We start from the raw sequence: 14,263 nt of genomic DNA on the forward strand, positions 1-14,263 counted from the left end.
TCTAACTATTTATAGCCTAGAGCAGGAGTCCCCAACCTTTTTCACTCGTGAGACACATTCAAATGTATAAAAGAATTGAGCAACACAAGCATGCAAAATTGTCCTGGGGTGTCAAATACAGGCTGGAATTGGTTACTGGTAGCCCCTATGTTGATTGGCAGCCTCCAGTAGGCTCTGTTTGCCAGTGCACATGGTTTCCATGCAATTAAAGCATTCCTTTAAGTCAGGAATTCAAAAATAAGCACCTGCTTTAAAGGTCACTGGGAGCAACATCCAGTGGGTTAGTGAGTAGTGATGGGCGAATTTCTCCCATTTTGCTTCGTCAAAAAATGTGTGAATTTCCCGCAAAATTCTTGAAACAGCGAAAGATTTGTGGAACTCAAATTTTGACGCCCACGTCAACTTTGACACCAGCGTTAAAGCCAGTGGGTGTCCGAATAATTTATTCGCTGGCAGCGAAGTGTGGAAATTTGCCGCGAATTTGCTCCTGACAACTTTTTTCTCCCATCATTATTAGTGAGTAATATGTTGCTCACGAGCCACTGGTTGGGGATCACTGGCCTAGCAGATCATAGTATTTGTTTTAGGGTAAAATTAGGTAAATACTATTTGCAAGTATTACAGTTGCCTAAAAATATATATATATATCTCTGCCAGGCAAGCACTGCAACCACCCATTCTGAACGTGTTTTTTTTGTCATATAATTTTGATTTTCCTTTATTTAAAAACAAATTCAAATCCCAGTTCAAAAACATGGCTCTCATATCGCAGAGATGTTGACTGTTATTTTCTGATGTAATCTGTGTTTTCTTCATTTCCAAATATCTATTTAAATACCTTTCCATTTTTGCATTAACCCCATCCTTAAATACAATAAAATAAATAGATGATAAATTCAATAGTTAAAACCCAAAACAGCTATAAGTGCAACTGTATCTCAGTTCTTAATAGACAAATGGCAACTGGAAGTTATGTGTGCTACGCAATGTTAAGCTGTCATTTTTAGTACAATACAATGCTAACAAGCCGAACTAAATATAATTTTGAAACTACAACCATCTGATGTACTTAAAAAGGAGATTCTACCACAATGCCTCCTGTGTTTACCATGTCTTCAATCACTAAAAATCTTACCTGACAAGTTATAAGCACTAATTTTGCGTTTGATATTTTTCTTCCTAGGTTATTAAAGCTCAAGCACACCTCCAATCTCAGACCAAACACAGAGGAAACAGTATCTTGTACTTCCTAGCAGAGATGTGCATTATTAAAGGGGAAGTAAAGTCTAAAATAGAATAAGGCTAGAAATGCTGTATTTTGTATACTAAACATAAACATGAACTTACTGCACCAGAAGCCTAATAAAACAAATGATTTATGCTTTCAAAGTTGGGCACAGGGGGTCACCATCTATTTGTTAAACATGTTTGCAAGACCAAGACTGTGCACATGCTCAGTGTGGTCTGGGCTGCTTAGGGATCGTTATAAATTATCAAAACAGCACAAGTCAAATAATATCTGCCAGAAGCCAATACAGCAAGACTAATTATCAGAATTTACAGACTGCACTGGGTCCTGTGTTGTCATATAATCCAATTTGGATTTTTTAGTTTTTGTAATGTTTAATACAAACTTTCTCCAACTCTGCAGAACCAGTGGCTGCAGCAAGATAATCTTCCAAATAGACTCCCCGTTTATCTGTTTAAATCTGGCTCCATGATCTTTGTCCCTGCAGCTGGAGTTGGAAACAGTAAAGGGGCTGTAAAGGCAAAAATAAAATCCAATACAAATCTCTACATAGTCGCAGACTGCTCTACAGGAAAACAAACAAAGCTGCTTGAATTCTGCATGGCTGGGAAGTAAGGCGAGGGCTCCCCCTGCTGTTCATAAGTATGATTGTTTTCATACAGAGCAGTTAGGGATCGTCTGATAATTCCTATCCACAGCAGTTAATGAAGAGAGAATTTCACTGAATACAGTCAGGTTTCTTATAAAAATGGTACAACAAATGGGATTTTATTTTTATGCCTTTACATGCCCTTTAATTGAATAAAAGCTTTCAAGTGTGCCAAGCTGCAATCTAGTCAGGCAATTATTTGGGACCTCCGTGCTTCATCTAATATCACTTGTCACCACCCTTTTTTGATAACGTGTAGAAATATAAGTATGTATTAAAATACAAATAGTAAATAAGCAAGAGGGTATTATGTGAAATATCGTAATGAAAGTCAGACACAAAGCAACTACTTTTTGAAATGTGAAACCACTTTGGTCACACTACAAACCAATCTAATCCTTGTGTGTATTGTATCCACGTGTAATATACACAGAAATCTCTTGGCTGGTAAAGCTCCACATGCTGTCCCCTGCAGTTTCATTAAAAACAGGGCTTGTTTTGAATTATTTATGGCATATTAAGCATAATTATATCAGGAATGATATCAATCAGGGAGGAAAGCTTGAAAATAGTTTTAGTAGCAAAACCATTCATGTACATATGCTCTTCCTCCATGTTGCAGCTGGAAGCCATATGCAGGAAGTCATCCCTTGGTAAACCTGAAGAGCATTAGAAATCAGGCTGGAGAGGATACATTTAAATGAAGCAACAGGAGCAATGCAGATTAACACTAGCAATTTAATTCAAAAGCAATCTCCATTGGGGTCCATGTTGCTTTTTTCCGACACAGCATCATCTAGTAAATCCTTACTTCTTCCTGGCAAATGCCCTCCTTGTATGGAACCATAACAACAGTACTCTGATGTGAAATCTGTGGGAGGTTATTTCTGTTTCCCGTCTACAAAAAATATTCCTTCTAAATACAGTACAACTGTTGGAACTGTGCCACACGTAGCTTGGGTCACATGCAGTTTCAGGCTGGGGGAGTGGGACCCACCAGAAAACCCAGCTAAGCACCCACCACTTCAGCACACCATTCCACCCATGATTATCCAATACGACCCTAGTCACATTACACAGGAGGTTGTACCAGAACAAATATCACAGACATGGTACAAGAAGTAAGTGACACAAGAAATTTTAGATTCCACCTCCATTGACATCATTTACAGTTTAAATTAATCCACATTCAACCAAAATGCAGAGGTAGTAAGAACTGAGCCTTGGATCATGGGTGGTCCTTCTAATAATTTTGTCCATACCAGCATTTTCCCATACCTCCCAGCATTTGAAAAATGGAGAGAGGAACAAAAAAAAGTTCTGTCGCATTTAGAGCAGTGAAATTTTTTGACGATGCCCATTTTATGGCCACACCTCCTAATAACCATGTCCATTTTACAAGATTTGGCAGGTTATGGAAGTTTAAACACATTTCTTGGAGTTTTAGGGCACTGTTTTATGTGTTTTTAACTGTTTTGATAATGAAGGTGAAACTGCCCTTTAAAGGAGAACTAACCCCTAAAATGAATTTAATTAAAAATGCCATATTTTAATACTGAAGTTATCAGCCTAAAGTTTCAACAGCTCAATAGCAGCAATGACCCAGGACTTCAAACTTGTCAATGGGGGTCACCATCTTGGACATGCTCAGTGAGCTCTGAGCAAGCAGAAAATGAGGTTGGTCTGTAATATAAGTTGATGCTACAGGATTAATTATTAAATTCTGATGCTAGTTGAACTGGTTTCTGTGCTGTCATATAGCAATTATCTGTATAAAGTACAATTCAGCCTTATAATGTGACATTTCTATTCTGTATATACTGTATATTGTGTGTCGGCCCCTAAACTGAGTAACTGACAGCAGCACAGAGTGTGTGCAGTGAATCAGCAGAAAAGAAGATAGGGAGCTACTGGGGCATCTTTGGTGGCACAGATCTTCCCTGTCAAAGGGCTGTGGTTGCCTTGGGCTGGTACAGAAGCCCAAAACATAACGTACAACATTTGTAGCTACTTCTTTAGTTAAGCCTAAGATCTCCTTGAAGCTGCAAGTCACAGTTCTCCCAAGACATTTGCTTATATTAAATAATTACAATTGTATCATTGCTTATCTTAAATTGTTACAAATGTATCTAAGTGTAGGTGCTAAGTATTCTGGGCTCTCTGTCAAAAGTCTCTTAATTACATTTGAGAAATGTTGTATCTTTTTCTGGCGTCAATGCAGGAGATGAAGGGACATTTTAATAAAAATCTGGGACTGCGGGCTGAGCTGTCAAAATTGGGACTGTCCTACAGAAAACAGACAGATGGGAAAGTTTCAACAGCTCAATAGCAGCAATGACCCAGGACTTCAAACTTGTCACTGGGGGTCACCATCTTGGACATGCTCAGTGAGCTCTGAGCAGAATGATTTTCCCCAGAAAATAAATACACAATTATTTATTAACATGGATTCTAAACCAGCATTAGCCCCAGTTGCCGACTGCAGCCAATAAGCAATTTGACGTGATCCGTTACAAAATAAAAGATCTCATTGTGGGTGGTTTTTGCAGGAAGATGCGCTGCTACAGATCTTAATGTCCCAGGCAGGTTCTTTGTTAGTAGATGCTAAAATGCTGATGAGCCACAGCACAACTTCTCCTTGTGATAAACTGCTAATAGATCTGTCGCTCCAAGTAACTTGGCTGTATATTGCCAGTGATAAATGATGAAATAACACTTAAGCTGGCAATAGACACAAAGATAAAGTAGTACAAAACAAAGGTCCGTACGATTTCTGCATTCAGCATACATGCCATTAATCTATGTACAAAGACTACAACAAATAAATGTGCAAAGACTACAACAAATAAACCATTTATTTTGACACCACTTTTAACAAAATAATTAGGGTTAAAATATTTTAAACACATTTAAGAAAGATGCTGATACATCCTTAACACAGGGCTTAAAGTGTCAGCCATATAAATGTTTGTATTTTCTTTTCCACCTGGACAACATTTTCCATCCTCTAATCTCTCACTGGGATCTCCTTGAAGAGATTGGGAAAATATGCTGTATTTTTACTTTTTTGTTTGGATTATTGGATATTTGGAAATACCAGGCAAAGATACTCTATAACCTACTTCAAAGGCAGATGACTGGGCAATTGTTATACTGTACATGATTAGCATTTTCGCCAACTATAGTAGACACTGCACTACAAGCATTTGCCTTGAACTTCTCTGACAATGTAAACTGATGGCAATGTGATGGTTATAGAGCAGCAACTGTAAGGAAACTCTGAGAACTTCAAAGTGCCAGCAAAGGGAAGCATTGAAGGCGATTATTCTCATTAATTCTTGCCTTTGAATTCCCTTGATGGAAATGATTTATGTTTTTAATTAAAGATGCGGGCCTTGAAAGAGACTATAAATATGCATGATGTGAAAAACAAAATACTAAAATAGACATCAGAGGTACTGTAATATCCCACAGTGTTAAACTGCAGAGTCCAACACAGATCACAGTGTATCACTTTCATGAGTACAAGTCAAAAATGTTCACTATGATAATTATCTTTTAAAGTGGACTAATATGTTAGAATGGAAAGAATTTTGGATAAAAATAATAATAATCATCATCATCAAAGAACATCGAATCCTTTTTCTTCTATGAAATAAATCGTGTTGACCAAACCATGTATATTCCTTAAAGGAAAACTATACTCTTCAAACAATGTAAGGTAGGTCTCTATAAAAATCAAATGCATAAAACAGCTCATATGTAAACCCCTGCTTCATGTAAACAAACCATTTTCATAATAATATACTTTTTTAGTAGTATGTGCCATTGGGTAATCAAAAATAAAAAAACTGCCATTTTAAAAAACAAGGGCAGCCCAATGGGATCCTACAATTCACGGTGCATACAAACCTATCAAACAAACTATACTTGTTAGGTAACATGAGGCAATTAACAGTTCTGTCTTTTGCTTGTGTGAAGGTTTCTGAAACCGCCGGGGCACAGATGTTAGAACAGCATTGTATGTAGCAGACAGTTGGTGTCTGTTCAGGAATGGTTTCTCCACCTTGACATGAATCACCTTTTTCACGCTTTACATCCAATCATGCAACTCTCACAAGTAACACCTGTTTCTAGGAGTTGCACGATACCTTGGTAATCCTATCACAGTAACTACAAAGCAATCACAACCGCTGTTTCAGATGTCACCTCTCTGAAGAGTTGCAGTGTGCCGTTGTGATTGAATTAGTGAACTTCTCATACCAGTCAGTTGAACTCAGGGTCGGACCCCTCTCCCGATCGCATTCTAGAAATAAAAGTGGCGTGGCACCATTCACACAGGCGCATGAGCGTCGTCATCACGCAGGAGCGCCGAGGGGCACCTTCATGCAGTAACAGTGGGAGGGCGGGAGGGTCAGAGGGGGGCCCTGGACAGTAGTCCCGGTGAGCCCCGGGCCCCCCAGTCCGACCGTGGTTGAACTGAAGAAGCTGCTCGGATGGGTACTGAAACGTGTTCAATGATTACTCAGCAAGTTCGGTTGTTTTAAAATTACTTATATTAGATATACCATGACCTGGATGAATGAAAATCTTCATAGTCAATGCAGAGGCCAGTTAATCTCAGTTTGGGTACCATGTAAAGCTTACACAAAGTAATAAAAGCAGCTACAGTGTGGAGGGCCAAACAAGGGAATCAACACTGTTCTAAGGAAACCATGGAGACTTATTTACAACATTCTCATATAAGTGGTTTTAGAGGGTTTTGAAACCACACCTAAACTCTCATTCTCTAAAAAAAACATGAATGCCATGGACTTTATTAAAGATCCAAATTTAAAAAGCATAAATGAAAAAGAGTGCTGAATGATCCAAAAAAAAATCAATAGCTCCAATGTCAGACTGGGCCCACCAGGCCTGCAACCTTAGGGGCCCCCCACACTATCCCCAGGCCCCCCCAGTTGCAAACAAAGCCATGCCACCATCACCCCCTCAACCTATTGATTGGCACTGCCCAGGTGCAAATTTAGCCTGTGTTTATGAATGAGACCCATTGACTTCTATAGGACCTTGACAACCTTTACTTTACAAAGTTTTATATTAGAGGCTTTTGTGTTTTTTACACTAATCTAAATCTTGATTTTTTTTGAGATTTTAAAAAATATTGAAAAACCACAATTTTTTCGAGATTTGTGGAAAAAATAGAAATGTGATTGTTGTATCGGTCTTGTAGAATTACCATCATGTAAAGGAAGACTGAATAACAGTTCCCTTAAAATCTATCAGAGTAGTGTGGAAAGATGCATTTGTGCTCCCTTCAGTTGACCACAAGTTGCTAGGAGCACCTATGGGTTAAAGTACTTTTTGTGAATATCTTCAATACCAGCTTAGATTTGTGTCCAAACTGGTGTGTTGTATTTGTAAACAAACCCTGATTGGCTTAGGTGCTAGAGGTACTGTAGGTAGGTGGATGTAAGAATAGCAAGACCCTCTAAATTAATTTAAATATGAACCATGACATAAATTCATATGTGGCCATTTCTAGATAATAGATAGACTTGTTGCAATAAATATATGAATTGTGTGATTGCATTTCCAGTGAGTTGGTTTTCAGTGTGATTTTGATTAAGCACGTGCAAGCCATTCTAGAAAACACAACAATTATTTATCAGTGTTGCCCCAACATCAAAAGATTATTATATGTTCAAAGCTTTAACTGAACTACATATAAAGAAGGCAACGTAATGCTAAATAAAATTAGATTTTTAGAAGCAGCTCCCACAATAAAAAATTGTCATATTTATATTTATATCATGCTATTTTAGTAAATTTTATAGTGCATTTATAATCTAAATGAAGAAAAAAACCTTTAATTGTCTCACGAGGAAAGTTTGGGTGTCTTCAGAAAACCAAGCGCTCCCAGTGCCATCCCGCCGGTGATTTAGATTATAGCCAGTGGGAAGGCATTACAGGGAGATTAGTCACTTGAAGAATAAACGATTTGTCACTGGGCTAATCTTCCAGAATCTCCACGTGTGTCTCTGCCCTAAGGGGTCAAATACAACTGCAATTTAATAAAAACAATGTCGTGTTTTCTGTACCAAATCACTTTTGGGATTCAACTGAATCCCAAACCTTTCATAAAGAATTATGCTGAATCCTTAAATTGAATCCAAATCCTAATTTACATGTGCAAATAAGGGCAATGAGGATTAAAACGTGTTATTGCTAGGTGAAGGGAGGGTAAACCCTCAATATCCACACGTAAAGATAAATTTCCTCAAAAAAGAGTCTTTTAATCCTGGCACTAGGATGGTGACTTCGGAAAACTGAAGAAATGCAAGTGCCATCCTGCCGGCGATTTACATTCTTGTCGGGGGAAGGCATTTCGGGGAGATTAGTCGCCCGAAGAAGAGGAGATTTGTCAGTGGGTGACTAATCTCCCCAAATTTTCAGGTGTGCCACCACCTTTAGGCATCAATGGACTACAACAAGTAGAATACAGTCATTAATTTGGCACATAAACAAGATATTCTAAGTTACCTGGCCTATTATCTTACATGACCCTGATGCTGAAGGGTTCTGAGGGAGTGATGTACCTTCTATCCTTCTCTCACGGGAGTGCTCATCCTCTCTCTCTAGTAATAGTAAAGTAAACTTGTTTTATACTGTTTTACAATATATCATATTCCACTTAAACACACCCATCTGCCAGTTTTAGGTATATTATTCAAAGGGATTGCCTACTATGGGTATTGTTGTGTTTCATCACATGTAGACTTCTTGAAGAACTTGTCACCTAGTGAAGTCTAACAATAGCCTGCAAGGATGCTGATGTCCCTTGTTGTTTTCTGTTATACCAGGCAAGATCCATGAAAATCACCAGTCATCTCAAAATGCCACCTGTCACTCCACATTCACACAATGTTATATTTAAACTGTAACTAAAGGTTAATCGTGGCTAATTGACATATATCTAAAATACAGTAAATTGGTCTATAATAAATATGCATATGCAATAGGTCATATGCAATAAAACAGCTTCCACTTATTTGGCCCTCTGAAATATTTTTAGTCTGAATATTGTGTCTGTGATGCAAAGGGACTGCACAAAGGCCTATCAAAACTGTCACCTGTAGGACCCAATGTGAAAGTATTATGGGGCAGTTTGGTCAAATGATCACAACCATTACACTGTCTTGCCCAGTGTGGCTTTCTACAATTAACCAGAGGTATTTGGGGTGGCCATGGGCTTTGTCCCGCCTACATTTCCACCAAAATTACCCTATAGAGGTTCAAGCTGTTGGGTATAATGTGTCTCAACACATAGTCCATTGGTTGAGGTTTGATTTGCTCTTGAAATTTACTTACTATATGTATGGTTAAGTTGGTCCATTTCAAACATTACAAAGAACAGATTTTGACATCTCATTTTCCTAATTTACTAATGCTGCTGCTTCTTCAACATTCTTGTTCCATTCATCTTGAAGCATTTTAAAGTGAAGCTGTAACAGAATATAACAGGTAGAGTAAAGCATGATATATTTGCTATATTTGGCAAAGTACTAGTAAATGTAATATTTTGAAATATTTATGTCTTTATTTAGCAACTCATTCTCCCTCTGTGAAAGAAAGCCCTCCCTCCCCCATGCAGTGTACTGTATGGACAAAAAGTCTAGTCCTGGCTTTACAAGTAAATAGCAAAGTCAGTATAAAGGGGCTAAATAAGGCCTGCAATTTATATATGCCTTTTAAATGTTTGTTTTCTGAACAAGAATAAAACAATCTAGTTTCTAAATCAAAGCCACTCTGTTGTAAAGAACATAGTAAGCATATGGCTGGCGTTGATAAAACAGACCAAATCCAAACTTATTACACTGAAACAAGAAAAACCAGGGCCTGTTACAAAAAAGCAGCAATTTACATGATCCAAATGGCACTTTATAATTCTTATGACAAGGTGGCAGTATCAGTCCCCAAATTGTCTTATTATAATTATTTGCTATAGCTGCTCCCTGCCCTTTTGTTTGGAGATGTACAGAAGGTTCCAGATATGCCTGGCAATGACAATGTTGCCCGAATGGTGAGTAAGCATTTCATTGCCCAAATTCCACCAACTCCTAATAAAAGATATGCCCAGAGAGCTTGTAAAGTTTGCTGTTCCAAGGGTGTTACAAAAGATGTGTGATATTTTTGTCCCAAGTGTCCCAAGTGTTTCCAACCCTGTTTTGAGGTGTATCATACTGTGGTACACTATGAGAGGACTTGAATTCTGTGTTGTGTTGGTAGGTTAGGGCTCTCTTGTTGGTGGTAAAAGGATTTAGTAAATCTGTATAGTAAACTTGGCATGCTCTAGGTTTTTATGCACACGCTAGCAGTAACTGGTTAGGTGTGCTGACAAAGTGATGCTTTTTTTGTGTTTTTTTTAAGTTGTGCATTGGTTTTTCCGATTACCCCCCCCCCCCATTGAGATCTAACATTTCATGCTCTAGGGGGTAAATTTATCAAAGAGTGAAGTTCCGCCACTAGAGTGAAATTCCGCAGCTCTCCATTCATTTCTATGGGATTTTGAAAGGTGTATTTATCAATGGGTGAAAGTGAAATTTCACCCTTTGATAAATACGCCTTTAAAAACCCCATAGAAATGAATGGGAAGTGGTGGAATTTCACTCTAGTGGCGGAACTTCACTATTAACTTCACTCTTTGATAAATATACCCCTAGGTTTTTATGCACATGCTAGCAGTTACTGATTAGGGGGCCGATTCACTAACTTCGAGTGAAGGATTCGAAGTTAAAAAACTTCGAATTTCGACGTTTTTTTGGGCTACTTCAACCATCGAATGGGCTACTTCGACCTTCGACTACGACTACGAATCGAAGGATTCGAACTAAAAATCGTTCGACTATTCGACCATTCGATAGTCGAAGTACTGTCTCTTTAAAAAAAACTTCGACCCCCTAGTTCGCCATCTAAAAGCTACCGAAGTCAATGTTAGCCTATGGGGAAGGTCCCCATAGGCTTGGCTAACTTTTTTCGATCGAAGGATATTCCTTCGATCGTTGGATTTAAATCCTTCGAATCGTTCGATTCGAAGGATTTAATCGTTCGATCGAAGGAATTATCCTTCGATCGTTCGATCAAACTATCTGTGCTAAATCCTACGACTTCGATATTCGAAGTCGAAGGATTTTAATTCCTAGTCGAATATCGAGGGTTAATTAACCCTCGATATTCGACCCTTAGTGAATCGGCCCCTAGGTGTGCTGGCGAAGTGAGGCTTTTTTGTGTATTTTGTGCAGTGTTTTTTTTTAGATTCAAGCCCTCCATTGAGATCTAACATTGCTTAAAATTAGGTTATAGATATTGGTAATAAAAAAAAAGTTTAACAAGGCAAAAGTTGGCAGTTTTTTTCTGTATAGTAGTGATCTTTGATTTATGGTGTAGGATTTGGCACAGGGTGAGCAATTTTTTGTGCAGCGTAGCAGTAAAAACTATTGTATGTAGGTTTGTTCTTAGTCTAGGCATTCAGCTTTTGTATTGAGCTATGGTGCTTTAGGCCAGTTGTACTGTTAAGGGTAGAACTTTTTTTGCGCTGAGGTGCTGGTTGGCTGAGAGGGCGCATAATAGAACTTGCATGATGAATACGTGGGATGATGTGTATCTCTAATGCTGATGCCACAAGTCTTTTTTTTTTACTGGCACATCAAAAGCTTATCTATCAGTTATCTATAGTTTTGTCTGTATTTCTGGGCAACATTTGCATTTGTGTTTGTAGATTTAGGCATCTCTGGATTTGTGGGTAGTATGTCTTCAGTTTTCTTGGATAGTAAAGGTTTTTGAACACAGGGTGACAGAAACACTATGGTATTTTGTTTAGATTTGATCTTAGTGTAAACATTCAGCATATTTTTCCTGAAAAATTGTGGTTGGAAGAATCCATTTTTTGTACACAAATTAAATAGTTATGCGGTGTTTAGGTTGGACAAGTTGCAGTGGCTCTCTGAATAGGAAAAGCATTTTGATCATGTGCCATGCCTGTCACAAGCTTTTTTACAAACTTCTGGTGTGCATGATTTTATCTCAGCTGCTAATGCCCCAATCCTTATTGTTGCCACCTAATTCCTAAACTTCTTAGGACACTTGCATAATTTATGGGCCAAATTTACTATGGATTCTGTTGGTAAATATATTTGTAAATGTGGTACAGATTTTGTCATTGGTGAAATAGTGTAGGACGAACCAAACAAATTGGTATTTTAACATCACAGAACTCAAAAACACTCCACTAAATCGAAACAGGTGAGTGAAATCTATTTTGGGGTTAATTTGGGGTAGTAGCACCCAGATGCAGATCCGTAGAGTAGTCCAAAAATTCTCCAGGAGAACTCTTGGGGATAAGTCTAACTTTGTATATTGTCTTTTTCTTTATTTCAGACCAAAGCAGTGAGTTCTACTAAGGAATGTGGCCAGAATTCTCCACGTAGCAAAGCATGAATGGCATCTCTGAATAGTTGAAGGTGTTTATTTTTAAGAAATTGATAGTTTGTGGGGGTTATTCATTGGTAAAGGACAGTTTAGGATGAATATAGATATATGCACATAAATTCACATCCCCAATATTATGCATTGTGCCTGTTTTAGGGAATTTTGCATCTCGATGTGCATCCATACATATGGGGTATCATTTTATTGATATCGAAGTAGGTCTTTGATAGTTTCCATGGAAACCTGGGGAGAAATATAACTTTTTCCTTTATTTCAGACCAAATCACTGACTTCTAAAAAGGAGTGCGGCCACAATTCTCCATGTAGAAAAGCAAGAATGGCATCTTTAAATAGCTGAAGAAGTATACTTTTTGGAAATATATGGTTTGTGTGGGTTATTTCACAGTTTGGTGGTGTTTAGACTGCAAAAATACAAGTAGAACACAACGTACTGTAATTGCCCCTATGCATTGCTCCTGTTTTGATATCCATACATATGGAGTATGAGAAGTTTGTCTTTCAAATTGTCTGTTGTCTTTGATTTTGTCAGATTTACATTTTATCCTGCATTTTAGAGAAAAACTAAAAATGCAACAAAAAAGCTATACATTTCTTGATTACAAACCTGAAGGTCTGTAGTTTCTAAAAATACCCAACTTGAAGGGATAATTTAGATTTACATATAAAGAGTAAGAGTTTTTTTAATGCCCAATAAATATATTTACCATATAGGTAACTCAGGGCTACCCCCTTAAAGCTGGCACCCTAGGCACAGGCCCTCGAGTGCCTATAGGGTAAATACAGCCCTCCTCCAGTGTTGCAGCTACATCTTTGCCTATAGTGGTTTTCAGATTAACCTTAGCTATAGTAATGAGCAGTTCAAGGCATTCTCCCACCTAAGGCAGAATTTCCTATTCACAACCAACTGTTCTCTCGCAGTGGGCTTTGCCTGAGATAGCTCTAGCTTGTATGTAATATGTAGCCTGTTATACTCTACTCATCCTCGGCTACTAAAACACACAAATTGGCGATCAGGATCGGATGAGTATAACAGTGCTTTATTAGCAGGTTCATGCAGTCATAACACTTCAACAGTAACTTAAACTCTTATACTTTTAAGCAGTAAAGAAAGAACTATGTACACAGTATAACTCGTATGCACAGTGACACCTACAGGCCCTTTGTATAAACACCACAATATGTATATAAAATATAAGGCATAAAGTTTTCTTATGTGCCTAATCCATAGCAGTGCTTTCAAACTAGTGACTAGACCAGTAGAAAATGTTCACCTTTTCTTACATAGAGCCAGATTTGATGCAAAAAACCTTATCTCTTAATTCAATTCCAGATTTTCTCATCGAGCCAAATGTAATCCAGTAAGAAAAATGTATATTCCATGGGCAAATTGAATCTCGCCAACAAGTTTTTATGTGATAAGCCATAAAACAACATTTTCTCATGAATCGAATGTGGCCCATAAACCTATAAGAAGCAAGCTGCTGTACTTTTGTCCAAAAAAACTGGAACATACACTCCACTGGACAAATCTGCACCTGGGCAGTAACCCATGGCAACCAATAGATTTTGCTTTCACAGTTTTATCTGCTTCAAATGGATTATTACAAGAGTGTTCCCCTTTTTTATTTACATATTTTCTTGAAGGGTTTTCAAATAGGTGCTATAGTTATTTTCATATTTGATCCAACACACCTCCACCGGTTGGCCAAATTGCCTACTTACAAATCACTGGTATGGTGTATCGCATGTAGTGAATCCTCGCACAGAACAACTTAAACCGCACAATTTCTTCAAGCTCCAAAATAGAAATAAAATCCAATATAGTGTAAAACTATTTTATTCATACAATTCTTTAAAAA

The sequence above is a fragment of the Xenopus laevis genome, chromosome 2S, assembly GCF_017654675.1.
Source record: "Xenopus laevis strain J_2021 chromosome 2S, Xenopus_laevis_v10.1, whole genome shotgun sequence".
Classification (NCBI taxonomy): domain Eukaryota; kingdom Metazoa; phylum Chordata; class Amphibia; order Anura; family Pipidae; genus Xenopus; species Xenopus laevis.